Below are 5,852 nucleotides of genomic sequence, written 5' to 3'. Positions count from 1 at the left end.
CTAGTTTCTTGTTAAATTATGTGTGCAACATTTCCATTTATACCTCGTAAGATTCATTTCCGTCAAATCCAGACACACAAAAACAAAATATCAGACCTCAATACTTTGAAAAAAACTGCATTCAAGCAAAGTCATTGTGTCTAAAAACAACATGTAAACGTATTTGTGTTAGTAACCTCATACAAAGCGGATGCTTTATTACGTACACCTCTTCTTCAAATGTTTATTGCAAATGTCTAATCAGCCAATCAACTCAGTGCGTTTAGGTGCATAGACATGGGCACGTTGATTTGATGAAGAGAATGATCAGACTCCTAGCTGATAGGAATGCAACAGTAACTCAAAAAAACACTTATTCCAATGAAGGTGTGCAGAAGAGCATCTCTGAATGCAGTACGCTGAAACTTGAAGCAGATGGGCTACAGCAGCAGAAGACCACACCAGGTGCCACTCATGTCAGCTCAGAACAGGAAACTGGGGTTACAATTCTCACAGGATCATCAAAATTGGACAACAGACAACTGGAAACATTTCTTCTGCAACATTCAGATAGTAGGACCAGAAAAAACACGAATGCATGAATCCATCCTGCGTCTCAACGGTTCAGACTGTTGGTGTAATGGTGTGGAGGATATGTTGTTGGCACAGTTTGGGCTCAGATATGAGTCTATGTACATTTCTGGCCTTAGCTGCTGTATAGTGGATCTTTTGGAATGAGGAGTTTCATTAATTTACTGTTACTATTAGAAAGTATAAAAAATAGGAAAAAATGCCCTGCAAAGTAATTATGACCTACAAATTTGTACTTAATAAATGACAAGCTATTATAAGTTTAAGAAACGGTTTGTTTTCTGCAATTTGTCGTTTGACGCAAACAAGAAGAAGAGCAGCAGCGCCCCCTGCAGTTTGTGTAAGTGAAAAAGCTTACAGCACCTGGTATTCCCAGGCGGTCTCCCATCCAAGTACTGACCAGGCCCGACCCTGCTTAGCTTCCGAGATCAGACGAGATCGGGCGTGTTCAGGGTGGTATGGCCGTAAGCGAAAGAAGTGCACACAAACTGACCTTTTATACATGCCAAATACCACTTTTTTCGCCAATTAAGATTCTGAACACGTTTTCCATCCAATGATGAAACATTTATTCCTACGGTAAACTTTTCACTTCAGCATAGAAAGCTGTTTAGAGTAACACGTCACTGATCTTAGATCGGAATAGCGTGCAGTTGGCTCTTAAAATCACCGCATTTATTTAAGTAACAAAACAAACTGTTTGGAGACGATCTGCAAGACAAAAGTCTGAGAAGTGCTCCTGAAGCATTAATAAAAGGGGTGTTTGTCGTTTAGGGTGTCGCTTACGGCCATACCACCCTGAACACGCCCGATCTCGTCTGATCTCGGAAGCTAAGCAGGGTCGGGCCTGGTCAGTACTTGGATGGGAGACCTCCTGGGAATACCAGGTGCTGTAAGCTTTTTCACTTACACAAACTGCAGGGGGCGCTGCTCGTCTTCAGTGGACATGTGGAGCATTTTGCTTCCTGGTCAATCGTTGAAGTTCAAGGCCCTTTAAAATGTATATTCTTTACATTCAATCTTTTTAATATAAACCATAAAATATTTATGTGAAAAATTCTGTTATCTTCATTTTTCTTGCCTTGAGTTTTAAGTTGATATTTAGGGTTCATTTCCACTGGTTTTCTTAGGACTCAAATATGACAGGGGCGGGTGTTATGTGGGCCAGATGTGGCCCCAATTGTTACACCATCTGGCCCATAGATATTGGAGGCCGAGTAGAGGCAGCCAGACTCAAAATGAGTCAGTGCCAGAAGAGCAATGCAGATACGGAGCATGATAGGGCCACACATTCATGGCCCCCTACTTATTGTGCACTTAAAAAACAAAAACAACAAAACAAACAAACAAACAAAAACAAGGCAGCCAGTTTAGATTCACACAGTTGACCTCATGCAAGAACCACCTGGAAAGGGATTTATTCTTAGAGTATGAATAAAGATGTTCCATTCATTGGTTTTATTTATTATTTGGAGTGGTCCTTTCTTTTAATGCATATTGTGCTTTGATACTTTAATTAAATTAAGTAAATAAAACAATCCTGACTCAGCTGATGTGATATTTTTTGTTGTGTTGCTTGTTCTACTGGCACATAATCATCTTCACAGACAGTGTTGATAGTGTAGTCATCTTGTTTCAGTCTACAGGTATCTGAATCAGGCCTTCTCCCCTCTGATGTGAACTTCTACTTCCTCTCTGGTAACAGTTCAGCAAAACTGGACAGGATATGAAAATACAGGAATGAAAACATCAAGTGACAACGCAGCAGAAAACCTTTTTCAAACATTTTTATTAATTAATGCAATTTACAGTCAAGCCAAAGAGCGAACTATATTAAGTGATACGTATTCACATTATGTCCTAACAGGGTTTACAGCATATCTTGTGTTCTGTAAGCATAATTGTTACAAAAAGAAAAAAAAAAAAGAAAACGTATAAGAGAAATCAAAGCTTACAATAACAAGAACAAGGAGCTTAGCAGTGGATTTGAAACATATGAAATGAGCAAAAGACCCTCACCAGAACAGGAATGACAGCAAATTCAGTTTTGGCATGTTGTGGTTTAAATAAGGGAGTAAAAGAGATAGAGAAACTAAAATATATGCAAAATATAAGTGAGCTCAAAATGACAGGAGGAAAGGGAGGTTTGAATTCACGCGGCTTTGCAGGGCTACCTCTGCCAAGAGACTTTGGTCACTTTGCTTCTCTGTCATGGCTTATAATTATAAGAAAGAAAAGAAAAAAAAGGAGTGTCCTGGTATTAGTTCTGAGTTAATTTTGTATCAATTTTGATTATCTTCTGTCAGAAAACAACAACAAAAAAGTTTTGTAGTCAACTGCAACTCCAGGACAGACTGTACATTCTCAGGAGGTAGATAACATGAAGTCTTAAAAGAAAGCGTGTCTAAATTGGAATCGAGCTCTTTGTCAAGTCTGTGAAACTGTAGTGCATAATTTGTTTAAGGCCAAATAGGAACCTCACTTGTAGATCTAAGGCTATTTTAAGACAAAGGGTGTCAGGGTGGAGGAGGGAAGTGCACGGGATGGGATGGAGGGGTGGAGGACAGGGTGAGCAGATACAGCCCTTACATGTCAGTGCCTGAGTCAACAGTCGCGCTTTACCACAGCTGCTCGGTGCACGTCAACCCTTGGTTAACTGAACCCAATCTTTTTTTTTCCTTTTTGGCTACGCACATGCAGGGAAGATGCCAAAAAAAAAAGGATAAAATAAAATAGAAAAGGACGCAGAAATGAGACGAGGAATATTCTGATTGACATTATGACTTGCATAAATGACACGTTATTTGGCCACATGGTGTAACATGTTACAAGAAGAGCTATCAGCGTGGGCACAGCCTGAAGTGACATTCAAACCTCCCCTAGAGGGGAAAATTATGTTACTGGACAATATGAAGCACACTAAAAGAACAAAACAAAACAAAAAAAGGTCAATGCAGCATATATCAGGCTTATGAGGTACTTCATGAATATATAGATATATCAATGTTTTTAGAAAAGCTCCTCCGAGTCATATTATTCCTTATAATTCCTATTGATAGCGTAAAATACCTCGTCAGTTTTATTCTTATTATCAGCCCAATCTCAGATGGGCCTCCTTTTTTTTTCTTTTTTTTTTTCTTGAGACCGCTTTGAAAGTGCAAAACACAAATACTGATCGTTCTATGCAGCATCTACACACGAGGTTGCATGGTAGTTAAAACTTTTTTTTCTTTTTTACTTTTTATGCGGCATGACAGATTTTAGTCAAAACTTTATTTTGAAAGGACTCACAAAACCCGAGAGAGAGAGAGAGAGATCCGACAAAAGGCTACGACCTGTACTCAACAACCACACACGACCTCGCGTGTGCCTTCCGTCGGATTTCAATTCTTTTTCTTTGTGTGAAGTGTATTCAGATGTGGATTTTCCCTTTGTTAATGAAAAATAATAATAATAATAATAATAATAATAATAATAAAAAATAATGGCATTGAGTGTGGCGAGTACCAGATGGGGAAATCCACTCTGGATTTTATTGCAGTTTGGGTTGAAAAAAATGTAGGCATGTGGTAACAGCGTGGCTCTGTTCACTAAGAAGCCTTGATATTTCTAAACTTGCTGGCAAAACAAAAACTGAAAAAGAAGCTGGTTCCATAAATTGAGACTAAGTTTGTCTGATCTCACAGGCATTTGTCTTGCCAACTAAAAGCCTGCCCACAGTGGACAGACTGGTTTAAAAAGAAAAAGAAAAAACACCAACAATCTGCAGCCCACGCTCAGGAAATTTATTGCTGTGCATACATCTTTTCCACAAACCTTCGTCGCCACTACAAACGTCTTTTTAAAATCAACAGGTTTTGCTGGATTATCAACATGTCATGAATTAGCAATTACGATGGCACCTTTTAAAAGATCCAGACATCTTTTATAGTTAGCATTACACGTGAACGAGTCCTAGATTGTGCTTGGCTGTCTTCATCGACTCACATTAAAAACAATGAGACTCCCGATAGTAAAAAAATTTGGTCCGGTAAAATGTAACCAACTAAAGCAACCAACCAGTCCATGCAGGATTACTTATTAAGGGTGAAAACCCCCCAAAACAGACAGTGCTTTGATGTGATATTGGCTTTCATTGGTTTGGTCACTACAATTTCTTCATTTTGTTGTCACTCATAAATTAGGGATAATATTAGCTAGCACCCGACACTGCTCTGAGGTAGTTTTATCCAAGTCAGTAAATAAAAAGCCAAGTCGTTCACAAGACTAAAAATGCTTGGAAAAATACAAATAAAAAATACCCACAAGTCTTGCATGATTGGATTCATATAGTTCAGCTTAATGGTGATGGCTTGGTTAAGTTCTGTAACGGCTCTCCTCAGTCTAGATCTGATTTACTACGTCATCCAGCCTAACCCTGAATAGCCACCTGGATGCAGATGTGTCACCTGTCAATGCCACAGCTGCCAGATTACTGTGTGCTTTTCTGCACCCTGCTGGTTGCCAGAGGAGCTTAGAAGTTCACTTGTGAATGCACATAAATAGCTATATTCAATTAGAATTTATAGACAAGAAATTAGGATAAAATGGCATCCAGCAGGCAATGATTTAAAAAAGTGCAGTTCGAGCATACCAAACCATCTACTTGACATTAAAATATTCCGTGGATAAAGAAAATTCAAGTGCTAACAAAATGACTGGGATTGATCCTTTTATGATCAAGACATTTTCCTGGCCATTTTTCCACTAGATGTTTAATTAGAAACAAAGTAGTACGGCCAACACTGTAATCTTGCATTCCCGTTTCTTTGGCTTCAGTCACACAGGTCTAGAGAGTGGTTGGCGATCCCTGGAAACCTCAAGTGGCCAGGCAACAATGTTTATTCCTAACTAGTTGTTAAGTGGTTGCTGGAAGTTCCTGGCTGTCACCAAAACCTTTCTAGTGAATAGTTTGGTTGCCTATATTTTGCATGGAACATTCCAACTTGTCTGCAAACACTTGCCAATTAACCACTGAGTAGTAGTGAAACTGTGAAAAGTGCAATGCAAAACAAAAACTGTCATAGTAAAAGTGAAATTTTAGCTGAAACCAACACGTTTTAAAAGTCACATCTTTTGCTTTGATGGCAAACCAGCACCATTTCCAGTTTGTGTCGCACTTTTCACAGTTTCACTACTGCTTGGTGGTGGTTGCTAAGTGTTTGCAGACAAGTTGGCATCTCCCATGCAAACTAGAAGCGACCATGGAAATGTGCTAGCAACCAAAACAAGGAGAATTTTGG

General features: G+C 39.1%; 2 non-coding genes across 2 annotated transcripts; one reads left to right on the top strand and one right to left on the bottom strand.

Annotated features, from left to right (window-relative positions):
• Positions 1-921: 921 nt before the first annotated feature.
• Positions 922-1,040, bottom strand: LOC113015457 (5S ribosomal RNA). The gene has a single exon (XR_003271127.1). It is a non-coding gene; the product is annotated as a 5S ribosomal RNA (ribosomal RNA).
• Positions 1,041-1,350: 310 nt separating this feature from the next.
• On the top strand, positions 1,351-1,469 carry LOC113015439 (5S ribosomal RNA). Its single transcript, XR_003271110.1, has one exon. It is a non-coding gene; the product is annotated as a 5S ribosomal RNA (ribosomal RNA).
• The last annotated feature ends 4,383 nt before the right edge of the window (positions 1,470-5,852 follow it).

This window comes from Astatotilapia calliptera, chromosome 22 (genome assembly GCF_964374335.1).
Source record: "Astatotilapia calliptera chromosome 22, fAstCal68.1, whole genome shotgun sequence".
NCBI lineage: Eukaryota > Metazoa > Chordata > Actinopteri > Cichliformes > Cichlidae > Astatotilapia > Astatotilapia calliptera.
The sequence above is the reverse complement of the archived record's forward strand: the minus strand, read 5'-3'. Positions and strand labels throughout refer to the sequence as shown.